At 41.3% G+C, this 12,959-nt stretch overlaps 1 long non-coding RNA gene across 1 annotated transcript in view; it reads left to right on the top strand.

Annotated features, from left to right (window-relative positions):
- Positions 1-10,658, top strand: part of LOC112985305 (uncharacterized) — a 49,395-nt gene extending 38,737 nt beyond the window's left edge. Inside the window, exon 3 of the long non-coding RNA XR_003259723.2 lies at positions 10,094-10,658. This is a non-coding gene — a long non-coding RNA (uncharacterized LOC112985305). The remainder of the gene's footprint in view (positions 1-10,093) is intronic.
- The last annotated feature ends 2,301 nt before the right edge of the window (positions 10,659-12,959 follow it).

Here is a 12,959-nt window from a genome sequence, read left to right on the forward strand (position 1 = left end):
GGTGTCCAGCTGCTCTGGAGAACAGCTTCTCAGCTGCATGGTGGTGTCATCCCACCACTTCTTCCAGGCAGGGAGAGGTAAAATGCCTTTATTAGAGCTCATTGAGAACGGGACTCTCTATCCATTGGAGAACCCAGATCATTTCAAAAGAAAGAATATCCTCGTTTAGAGTGAAAAGCCTGAAATTCTATTTCACAGAAAGGAAAGGAAAGAAAAGTGTTAATTCAGATGCATTTTTTTTCCCAATCAAAATATTTTAGAATAGTATCTTGCAGAGAGTTAAAATATTTTGTTCTAGTTCAGGTCAAAATCAGCCCATGTCTCTGCTGCTGTTGTGGTGCCTCCTGGGATTTGTAGTTTGACAGTCTCATGCTTCAGTTCTCTGTGAGCATTGCTCCCTGGCTGAACTGCATTTCTTATGCTAACCCGTGATCAAAATTCCTGTGATACACAGCACTGACCTGACCACAGAAGAAACCCTACTGTTTTTTTGGGAAATGTAGGCCAGTGATTCAGTAAAATGCTTTGGAGTAAAAAGGAGACTACTGACTAAAACTGCAACTCCCTCAGCTTCAGAATAACAGAAAAACCAGTCTGATTCGACAGTTCAGAGGCTTATGATTTAAGTCAGCCTACCTATAAGATTTTTTTCTTTTTTCCCAACTGATAAAGGAAAAAAAGGAGGGAGGTATCTTTCATATGGTGGGAACTATTTTAGCTGAAAAGTCCTTGACAAAATCATCTTTTTGGGTATACAACTACTCATCAATCGTATTGTGTCTAAAATGCTTTCAGTTTGTAATTCAGACTTGCTAACAGGTACTTTTTTCAGGTGGTCCAGAGCCATGCTAACCTCTTCCTCGTTATGGAGGATCTGAAAATAGCTGGAGGAGGTCGCTGTAGCTGACTTTTTTTTCCCTTCATTTTTTTGAGCTGGGAAAGAACTTCAAAAAGCAACAGCTTCCCAAAATTTCTCCCATGTACCTTAAAACAAAAATAGCAAAACAGCTCTTAACAGTCAAGAAACCCCACAAGCATGTATGAGCATGTATAATATGGAAAAAGAACAAGAATGCAATCCAAGGCTATGCTGAAAGCAGAAGTGAGAAACTAGTTAATACGTGGGTTCACCTTTGCTTTTTCCTCTGTGTGGATCCCACCCCTGGTAGCACATGCAGCTCGTGCCATAGAAATTGCATGTGCAGGGTGTTCGTGCGTAAAATCTACATGGCGAAAGCATCTCAACAAACCACATTTTTTGTCGAGCGAGTTAAGCGTCTGTCCTGCGGGAAGGAGGGCTCAGAAATCCCCGTCCAGGCTGGTGAAAATCTCTTCCTTCTTTTATGGTATTGGCTTTGCTGGTGGTTTTATCCTGTTTTCAGCAGGGCCACTCTTTAGAACCGGGCACTAGGATGAAATGAGAGTCCCAAGGTGCTGCCACACGGTTCAGTGACCAGAGGAGTTTTCATGGGCTTTTTCCCTGCTATAGTTTCTCTGTTGGGCCCCGCTCACTGACGTGATCCTGAAGCTGCTGCCAGGCTTGCCTGTGACCACTGTATAACCGGGAGGTGTTGGAGGGCAGCAGGTGTCCGTTTACATTGGGACTAATTTCCCGTAGCTTTCGAGTCATGCTCTAAGGCCCAAAGGAGCTTTCCTTGCATTGCTTTCCCCTTACCAGGCTCTTTCCCAGAGCACTGACTCTGGATAAATTAAACTTGAGATTTTTATTTGCTTTTTAATAATAATAATGAGTTGAAAGTGTTTCTGCATTATGTAATCATATAATTCTGTTTTTAAAAAAGAAAAACCACAGAAACTAGAACCCTGAGCGCTGTGGGGAATTTATCCCTTGAAAATGAGTACAGCCAACAAGGATGAGATTGGATGATGATTAGTTAAAATTAGTATCCTCTTGAGCCTCTGGCAAAGAACTGCAAATTGTAGTTTATGCAGCAGACTTTCTAATCCACCAGGTTTCAATAATGTAGTAAAAATATATTAGCAATGTAGATACATGTGGCTGAGGTTAACTGCTTCTACTGAATTTTTCCAAAGGAAAAAATCCCTTTTGCTTCAGCAAGATATGACGGTCTTCTTAAGGTGGAATGCCAAAACAGGTATTTGGGCTTTGTCAACAAATCCTTTGGGAAAAGCTTTTGTCTTCAATACCCAACAGAAAACTGCCACAAGCGTCTTGAATGTTTACTGAAGACAACCCCCAAATCTGGTTGGAGATACTCAAGTACTGTTGCCTGCAGTCAGTGGGCCTCAGGTCTTTATTATCGTGGGCCATAAAACACGAACATCTGGCCTGCGTAGGTACGCATTAAGCAGCGCTGGTGCCAGGACTGCTCGACGGTTTGTGGGAACGTGCCTGACCTCGCGAGGATAGGGATTACCTCACTGCGCTGAGCAGCTGGGTACAGGCGAACGCTGCAAACTTCAACCCATGCACAGCTTTTAACAATTCACAAAAATAACCTTCTCTCTTGGTCTGGATGGTTGAAATTGCTTCAGTGCAGGGGCTGCTTCAGCTCTTATGAAGCACAAAATCTCCAGCAGCCTGTGCAGGCTCACGCAGCTGGTTCCTGCAGCCATTAGGGGAAGGGATTCCCTTGACACTGTCTCAGAGGTGGAAATGCTGAGCTCCTGGCAGCCCCTCTGAAGCTGCAAAAAGGCCCCTTGTTCATGCATAGAGTCTCGCTGTAATCAGGTGGGACAGTCAAGGGAATAAATGGAAAGCCCCCTTCAAATGGGGTCATACTGCTCCCCGTCACGGAGACCCGCTCTGTGCCACGGCACCACGGGTGATGGTCACACTTCTCCCACGCAGCAATAATCAGGTCTAAAAATAGCTCTTCTCTCCTCCTCCTCCTTCAGCTCTGCAGGAGTGAAAGCAGCCTTTTCCCCTTAGCCTTAAATCCGGCCTCTCCGGCGGAGCGGCTCGTTGGTTTGGTCACCTGCAGGGAGAGCCCACGTGGCTGCGCGGATGCCCGTGTGTAAGCCCATCTGCTGAGACGGCGTGGCGGCTGCTGCCGGAGCCGCTTGCCCGCGTTGTGAGGGGCTCTGGGCCATCTGAAGATGGGCAGCGTAAAGCTGCAGAAAACCCTTGCTCTGGGACAGGGAGGCCATATGTGCTTGCTAACAACCACTGAATGCGCCAGATTGAATTCCTCCGCAGCAGAAAACAGAAAGTTGTCACGGCAGGCTGGCTGTACATCCAGATATGCAGGAATGCATCCTTAGTCGGCCTTACGTAGCGCTTCGGTAGGTGTGTTGGTGTTCAGCGCTCCCTCCTGTCCTGCGAGTCGGTGGAGGAGAAAACCAGGGAGTGAGGTTTCGGAGAATAAGGTGTTCCCATTAGCCAAAACAAGAGGCAAGCTCGTATTCTGCACAAGGCTTCTATTTTTGGAGAGCAAACATTTGTTTTATTTAAAAAGCGACTTTCTTAGCCCTTTGTTTTGCTTTCTGGAAATGGTTCAGTAATCTGAGCATTATCCCTGCAAACCCACAGAAGTAAAAATTGCTAACAGTAAAGACTCAAGGCCTTACTCTACCCAGAGTAAGTCATCTTGTTACTACTTAAGTCAGTAACACTATACAGTCACACATCTGCTGAGGATCTTGTCCACAACTATTTGCAATAAGTTGGCAGTGATATTTGTTTCACACGAGAGGATGTTTTTTGATTCTTCTTCATATCACTAGAGATACAAAATTCAACAAGGACTGCTTCTCATCTTCTCTGTCTAATTCTCTGCTCACAACTGTTGTCCATGAATGTGACAAGAAAGATGGGCTTCTAGCCAATAAGGCTAATTTTTCAGAAAAGGACATATCAGGCAATGTAAACTGCCCTCACAAGAAAAGTTTATGAATCTAAAATGTCTAATCCTTTTTAATCCCCTGCCTCCTTGTACAAGCCAACTTTCTGCAAGAGAATCAAGCTTCCTAAGCCATCCTTTCCGACTGAAAGCTGTGCTTACTTATCCAGCCAGGAAGCAGGCTATGCAGTTGCTGGCATGTCTCAGACTGATATATCAGGTAATTACGAGTCTCTGTAAACAATTCACAATCAGCTAAAAGATTTTTGTTTTAATCGTATTCATGGCTAATGAATACATTAAACTTTAATCTATTTCTAGCTGTTCCATAAGCAGCGGAAGAGGTTACATTAAGTACATTATCGGTTATTCTAAATCCTGGAGTTCTCCAAATCCTGGAGCTTGTGAAGAATTCCATTCCTCTTTACTGACCACATCCTATTCTTTGTAGACCTGAAAGAAACATCGCACCCCAAAGTGATTGCAATTATGCTCATTTGGAAAATACTGAAGGAGTGTGCTAGATTTTCTTAGTTTCACCTTCATTCACTGAAGCCCTGCTCCCATTTTTTAGGTGTATTTTTCCTCCTTTGGCTCACCCTGCCTCTCCGTTGGGATTTGTGGAGTTCCTGTAGAAATTAGCCCATGTTCCTGTTGCCAGTGAACTGCCCTTTCACTCTAGATTCCTTGTTGCTTTTAATTTGATTTGCTCTTTTTTTAGTATGTAATAAGATAATATGTGTATGCTTGGGGACTTGCAAAAACCTGAGGCCTCCTACGATATGTTTCTGTGCTCCTCTCACTAACACACGGAGATTGGATACTGGCTATACGGTTGTCGCTCACGTGAAGCCTTCAATGCCACACTGACTTCCACCTCAATCTCGTCTGTTTTAAGTGGGCTTTTTTTTCTGCAGCACCTCTGACTTAAGTCCTTATTTATTTTCTTCCCAAAAGCTGCTCCAGTTCCTGTCATACCTTTTGGAAGCTAAAACCAGGGCCATGCAGGGGTTAAAACGCAGAGCTCTGAGTTGTGTTCAGGATCCTAGCAATCAACTCACTGAAGCAGCTTCATTAGAGACAGATGCCTCTGGGACTGTTTTTGACACTATATATGTGCACAGGCCTATGCCTGTTATACTTTATTTTTTTGTCTCACCTTCTCATAGTATTTGTAAGAATTTACAATACTCTTGCTTTTAGCATTAGTGGCCTGTTTCTAAGAGTTTTATTGTACAAATTTTCAACAGGTGATACTCCCAAAGTGTGTTGCCCTGCAAGTTAATATGCTCTAACCAGACAAACTTAATTTATCAGGTTTTCAAAATGTCATTTTAACGATATTGACACTCTTTTCCATAAGATAACCTGATTGTAATTTCCAGCTTATGAAGTGAGGTAGTTTAAATCACAGCTGTTGCAAAACGTAACGAGCAAATTGTGGTCCATTGTTTGTTATTGCCCCCAGCTCAGTTGCCGTAGGTGGAAAATACAGGTGCTACATGTGAGATCATATGTTGTATTCCTTATGGAGATAGTTCTGGATAGTGGGAAGAGCAGAACCACTACTCAGAGTAGTGTGCACAAGTATGTGCAGGCCAAACTTGCACCATGGATTTAACATTTCTTTGCATGTATTTACATGTCCAATCTCAGACTGTTTTTGTTCTGCCTCTTCTGTCATATGTTTTAATAATGTTAATTTCTTGTGTTAAGACGAGTTCTTAATACTAAAAAAAAAAGACAGTAATGGAGCATCTTTCATACTTCTCTACTTGCTTGCAATTTATCCCTTCCTTTGGTATACTTCTGCTCAGACTGAGTTTTACATCATGTCTAACTGGGTCTGACTGTAGGCTGCTGCCAGAAGAGGCAGCTGTGCTCCCCCTCCATTCCCTGTTGCGCACCGCCTGGTTATGGTGAATGGCTGGGAAATGGTGGGCCAAGGCAGGAATTGGCTCAATGAACTGATTCGGCCCTGAACTGCCCCAGGGCAGCGACGAGGAGCTCTCTGCAAGGTGAGTGAGCAAGCAAGCAGAACGGGCTTACCCACGCAGCTTGACAGACACAGGAGAGGATGGAGGAGACTCTGGCCCCAAAGCAGAACGGGAAAGGAGCTGGCCCACCCCACCTTGGTGGCAGCCCACAATTACAGCATGGTAGCTCTCATGCAGAGCAGCACTCTTTTTCTTTTTCTTTATAGAAATATTTTCCATTTTCAACATTTTCTATTCCTGCACATTATAAAGTCTTTAACTGAAACCTCCACTCTGATACATTTTCAACCCAAGAATAGGTATTCCATTTCCTCAGACAACTGCAGACTTTTTGCTTGCTCTTTATATCTCACACATATACACAATGATAGGACTAATCTGCCCTGTGTATGCTTGAAAGTTTACTCATCTATATTCCACGTGACTCAATTTTCTCTTCAAAATCTTTATTTTAAATTCAGCTGTCACATTAATTTGTGTAGTCATGTCCAGTTTGTAATAAAAATCTCCTCTGAGTCCAAGATAATATTCCAGTCAGTGGCTGTAGCTAGCTCTTGAACTCAATTTTTCCCTGCCATTGCTGAAATTTCTTTTATTCAGAATGTGTGTACTTTGGGCTGGTCTTAGGGATAGTCTCTTTCTTTTCTCAGACTACTGTAAAGGTGTTCTTTTTCTTGCAAATACAGAAGTTTTTTGCCAGAGGCCAGACACTCTGCATATCTGTGTTTGCTCCCATGTACACTCCTTTCTTCTGGCAAGATTCGTGTGTTCATAGACTCGGTAGAGTAGCACACCAGGGTGTGTGTATTACTTGTGGTCTGTGGGTCTTCCCACCAAAATCCAAGGTAGTCTGATAAGCACGTTCTGTGTGTCTGATTAATCTTTATGTTTCTTCTAAGTTTAAATACAGCGAGTTTAAAAAAGTTTTGGATCTCTGATCCCCATTGAAATACTAACTTGACTAAAAGTCTTTATAAGGGGTCCAGAATAAAGTGTTTGACAACACAACTGACATTCTTCATTTCTGTGTAGCATAGTTTGCCAAAGGCTATTTGTAAAGCTGTAGCTGTGAAATGCATCTCTAATGCCCCAGAGACAGAAAAAGTACAAAAATACAAAAATACGCCATGCTTTTTTGTTGTGAAGGGAACATTTTCCTATCAAAACTTTTCTAGTTGTATGTTGCATTCCTGGAAAGCTCAGGATGCCAAAGAGTCTCTAGATTGTCCATGTTCCTTGTGCACCATCTTTTCTTTGGTTTCTCTCTTTTAAAAGGCATTTTTTCTGTTTCTACCCCACTTCAGCTAACCAGGCAGTGCACTTAGGCGGCACCTAATGAGAAGTGAGTGTCACAACTTATGACGAAGATGAGCTGTTGGCATAACAATACATAAACTAAGAAACATGAGAAGAAAGTGTGTAAAGGGGGAAGAGAGCAGAGCATGTCTGCCTTTGAAGGCTCCAAGTCAAAGCTCTGTGCTACGAACTAAACTGGTTCTTCTACACTGCTGCATTTCAGCCTAAGCTCAAAAGGCTGGGTAGCCTTACAACTGCTAGAAGGATTTGATAACTCCACTATTGATTTGTATAGGCGAAAAGCCAAAAAGTTGCTTATGTTTGCCTCTAACCTTGCAGGAAACTCTCTAGGAATGGGTGCCACAGACTTTTCTTAAGGACGAAATAAAAACTGAGCAGCGATTTCATTGTTCACCTCCCTGTGTTTGCACTCTTATGGCTGGTGCCAATGTCTATTATTGCATATTATGACTTTTAAAAGTGACTTGAAAGCAATAAAAATAGGGGTAGTTTTCATAAAGTGGTGCTCTTTTGCTTTTCCACTGAACAGACCCAAAAATACTTTGGCTCATGTTAGATAACCCAGTGAAAGAGCAAATGCTTTTTCTTTGATCCATAGAGTTTGAACAGCAATGTAAACCAGATGGAAAAAATCCCAGAGGACAATTTTCCCTTCTTTTGACCATTGAGGGCTATCAATCCAATCACGTGAGCTCAGAGAGCCCTTGAACAGCTATGGCACATTTACAAAATGAGCTGGACTGAGAATTTTATTGTTTGAACACAGTGGCTGCATGGAAATAACTTAATGATCTACCTATCAGATTGTCTAAGGAAAGGCTGAATTGTATAAAAGACCTTTCACTCTCAACATTGATCTAAGACAGGATTACTGGGGCCAGGAAATCAGGAAATTTGTGGAAATCATAGTTCAGCATTATTTTTAGTTGCCCTAAACCCTATAGGCAGTTCAGCACTTCAGTATCTGCTGTGATTTGTAATTTTGTCATAGCCTACTGCAAACAATTTTAATAAAATGTGTATTAAATTAATCCAAGTTTTACTGAAACAGTTTCAAAAGACCATAAAACAAATTGTAAATCCATGTGGGGCAACCCTGAAATACAGTAAGTTTGTAACAGGCTGTTTATCAGACACGTATGTTCCAACTTTAGTTTTTATGTAACGCATAGATTTCATACAGATATATCTATACTGCAGAAAAAAATATTGATAGAGAGTGGTCAAAACCACAGTGATATGTAAACATTTTATGTAAACAATTAAACCACCAAATGAGTATGCCTACAAAAAAGAACAGTCTTTAAAATGCTTCCATTTAAGATAGGTATATATTGCCATTTACTTTTTTCTTAGTAGTTTGGGTACCTAGGTATACTTTTACTGTACCCTTGCTAAAATCTGCAGCAGGTTTTTCATCATTAATTTCAAGCACACACTAAAGTGCAAAGCCTCAGATTGCTTTGGTAATTTTCTGATCATCTGATTAGCAATTCAGCTGGTAAGGTTGTTGGCTCCATTTTAATAGCAGGTACAGCTTTGTGTAGGCCTCAGTAGTGCCTGACAAAGGGAGGTGACCTCTGTTTTGACAGATTAGTCCATCAGAAGCAGGCAGACTGCAGTTTTATGCTGCTATATCTCCAGCATTTTCAGTGGGTTTATTGCTAGTTCACACCACTGTTGGAAAAGATTCAGAGCCAGACACGCTCATGCATAGTGAAAATACTTCAACTTGACCAAGCATTTTCTGTGGTACAGCTGTTTGTTGGTAGCACATGGACTTCAAATCTTGGAAAGCTGATCACAGCCAGACAGGCTTGTTTCCTTGTACCAGCTGCAACACTTGGCACCTGAGAATGGCATCTATTGTCTTTTCAGGAAGAAAAAAACCTTCACTTTGATGCAGCTTTCTGATTCGAATTCTGTAGAAAGCTTGTTCACCTGGAATGGCTGCTATATGCTCTGGTATTAAGCTTGCCAATGCAGGGAGGGCTACGTTCCCACATACAAGTACATTGGGTAACTGATCTGCTTTTAATGTAATCTTGGCATTGATTTTGGAGACTCATTTGATTATGTGACCACAGTCATTCTTGGTTTAATGCTATCATTTTTAGCTGATCAAAATTCTCATTAATTTCTCGGAGCGAGGATTGCAGAATTTGACCCTTTTCGTTAAGAAATGAAAAATTTCCTGGCTAGATGCTAATAGATGTTTAAGAAAGCAGTCTGAATTCCTGTAAACCCTGTTCTGCTTAAGTAGATGTAAATGACTCTCCAGCAAGTGGCTTAGTGATCCAGTACAGCCAACATTTGCATATCTATTTTGAGCTAAGTTACTGCTTCGTGACTGCTCTTGTCCTTGCAAGTGAATTACCCAATTCGTAAGACTGCAGGACTTAGTTCTTAAATTGTGCCAGCCAACGGGTTTATTAACTTGAACACATGCTTTAGAGACTGGCTCTGTCCTTTGGAACAAAACCCGAGAGACTGAAATGTGGAAGTTTTTCAGAGGAAGACATGGATATAGTTTAGAGCTTAAAAAGCAAGTTTAGGTCAGCATTAGTTATTGTTGCCTAGATTAACAATACCACCAACCTACTGGAAGAGATGACTGCACTGTCTCTGGTTATCTTAGGAGAGCGAGCCAGTCATATGCATATAGTTTTAAGATATGGCCCCGTCAGCACCTTGTATATTATGCACCTAAACTAACGCAAACTTTGTTTTCTGTTTGGCAAGACGCAGTTAGTTTTGAACAATAAGAAATAGTTCAGAATAAGGTTAATTTCAAAATCAGTCACCATTTCTGCAGCTGGTGCCATATGACTAAATTACATATTGGGAAGTGCTTTGTCCTAGTGTTTAAATGAAAAAAATATTAACCCTGTCAGTAGTTTTTTCATGCTGGAATTACATGGAAAATCTTGTGGGTTTTTTCCTTGTGAAATACAGGTATTGCCAGGTTTTCTGTGAAAAGAACTATGGGCTGAAAGTGGGCTGAAAGAACAACCTCAGGCACCTCAACTGGACTACGAAGGAGGGCAAAGAGAGGAGGAGGATGTACCATACAAACAACGCGTGTAAGGTCTCTCCTATCCTCTCACTTTTTTCAGAAAATGTTTCATTCTCTTGTTCCCCTCATTCTTTTTGTTCAGACCTTCCTGACTTAAATGCTGCTACAGACCACGTTTGGTATCAACATGGTTATGAATGTTATGCTCAGACAGTGGTCTTCAGGTTTGTGAAGAAGCTTTTGGTGTCTTTTCCCTTCAAGGTTATATAGCTATAGTATATGACAATTTGTTGGAGACTGAGATTTTCTCTCTCTCTAACTCTCGGCCTCTTATGTGAAAAGAAGACAGATCCTTCTGGATTGTGCTGAAGTCCCAGACAGCATTGAGGTTCAGGCCAAGGAGCCTTTAAGTTGCCACATTTTTGCTACTTTATTTTACTTCTGTCTACTCCAAGTCCCCAGGCTGCACTTTGTTACTTTATCCTTCCCATTGCTGCAGTTGTTGGGCACCAAATTCAATGGCAATTACAAGGGGACAACTTAATGAGGAATAGCAGTCACTACAAGCTGCTGTCCTTTGCATTTCACTTTGCTCACTTCTTCACAGTGAGGATAAGGGCATTAAAATAGGGTAAAGAGACATGGATTCTACTTCCATCTCTGTCACCAAACTGTTGCATGGTTTTGGGAAAGTCACTTCACCCTCTGTGCTGTGCTCTTCTGGCTTAGGAACTGGGTATGCTGGGCTCTACTTTTCTTTGTGGAGTGCATTGAAATCCACAGGCACCAGCTTCTATATGAGAGTGTGGATGAGCTGATTTTCTGCTTTGTAGCATGTAATGACCTTAGTAATTTTGCTTATTAAGAGAAAAATGAAAAGGTGAGAGGAAGGTAAAGGTACTTTATGCTTCACAGCAACCTCCTCCACTGAAGTGTTTGCTCTCCAAGGTCTCCATCCAGTTTGCTCTGACTACCTATAAAAATAGGATTCAACTAGTTTAATCTGAAACTCTCATTTGTTTTCAAACAACTGTAAAATATGGTGTTAATAAGTGATGGCTCTAACCAGTCTCAGAGCATTTACATACTCCCAAAGTGGGTATGCCTGTGACTAGTTATAATATACTTATGGGAAGAACTTGTCATCCAGGGAGATTTGCTTGTAAAAGTGGCTCTTGAAATAAATGTCTTTGTCTTCCAGGTCATGATTCAATTTATGGCCCATCTGCTACAAAGAATTTTTGCCCCAACCAAGTGCCCTCATAGCAGCTGAAACCTTTGAATTTGACCTGGTCAACACAAGGTTGATTTCCAAGTCACTGGCAGAGCTATGACATACAAACATATTCTTAGCTACTTTGTAACATAGTTCAGCTTAACTCACAACTCCTAAAAGTTTTGCTGATTCTGCTGAAGCAACATCAGTATGTAGAACAATTTCAGCAATCATTAAGAGAGTAAAGTTCAAGGTTAGGTTTCCAAAAGTGGTGGGAAAGTGAGGTCAGGCTGTGTCTTCGTTAAAGCATTCCTGCTCTCACTGGAGTCACTAGAAGAAATAGAGATGGATTTGAGGAATGTCTGTTTTCTATTTGAAGATCCATTTGTATTTTCCTGCAGCTTAAGTAGTGAGAAAATACTCAGGCCTCTGATACTTTTAAATACATTGATCATATGGCTAATGGGTAATGTGTTTTTCATATTCACATGTGGTCTCCACTGTTGCACACATGGTCTTTCTTTAAGCTTTGAGCAACCACAAATAGAGAGCTTTTATTTTTCCTGTATTCTTTGATTCCCATATTCCCACACAAGTCTGCCAGGAGTAGAAAAAAACAATTCACCACTTAGGCATTCAGGGCATTTTCTTCCTGCTTCTGTTTCTCTTGATCATCTTCTCTCCTTCGTCAGGACTGAAATCATTTCATTCTCTCTCTCTCCCCCCTCCACCCTAATGTGCATTTTGTAGCATTGGCCTTACTTTTGGCAAGTTAACAGTAGAGGATTTTGGAACGCTTTTGCTTGAGTGTTAATTGCCCTTCACAAATTAGCCAAGGTCACTGGGTTTTGAATCACTGTGATCCGTAGAAGCAAGCACAGAGCCAGAAGTAAAAATCAAAGCCAAGTAGTTTCTTGGCATGGGAATTGTGTAATATGCAAACAGGTGTAAGAGCTGGAGTATGGGTCTGTGGCGTAGTCTCCTAGATGTTGATTCAAGAGAAGGCTTCAAAATGAGAATTGAGCCTTTTAGGAAAAATCACATTTTTCTTTGGTATTCAGTGATATGCATCTCAATTCTCATATGTATCTTGGTCTATCCTGTTATGTATTTGTAATGTAATTGTGATATAAAGGCCTAGTCTTTGACATGGACTGTGATGCTGTTGAGGCTGGTCAAACACAGAACAAAAAAAGTATTCCAGCCTCAAAGACTTTAAAATCTATTATGTTCAAAAATAGGATCATGAATTACTGTTTTCCCCAGTAAAGGATGGTACAAGTGGAGAAGAAGCAACAGAACTACATCTGTAGTGAATGGTGAGAGGCAGAAAAATTGTAAACACCAGGATATCCTAGCTTGCATGTGTTTAAATCTACCACTCCAAACAGTTCCTTTAAAATCGGTGCAGTCGATGAGTATAGATCTACACTTCTGGGTGTTAAGCAGTGGAGTTTTCCCAGCAGGTCTCTCCCTGAAAAAGATACCCTTGTTTTGAAAGCAGATGTTTTGGAATAACAATTTTTCAGCGTAGCTTTTAAAAAGTGGATAATTTTAGAAAATAGCAGAAAGGATGCATTTTTTCCTAT

The sequence above is a fragment of the Dromaius novaehollandiae genome, chromosome 2 (genome assembly GCF_036370855.1).
Source record: "Dromaius novaehollandiae isolate bDroNov1 chromosome 2, bDroNov1.hap1, whole genome shotgun sequence".
NCBI classification, from domain to species: domain Eukaryota; kingdom Metazoa; phylum Chordata; class Aves; order Casuariiformes; family Dromaiidae; genus Dromaius; species Dromaius novaehollandiae.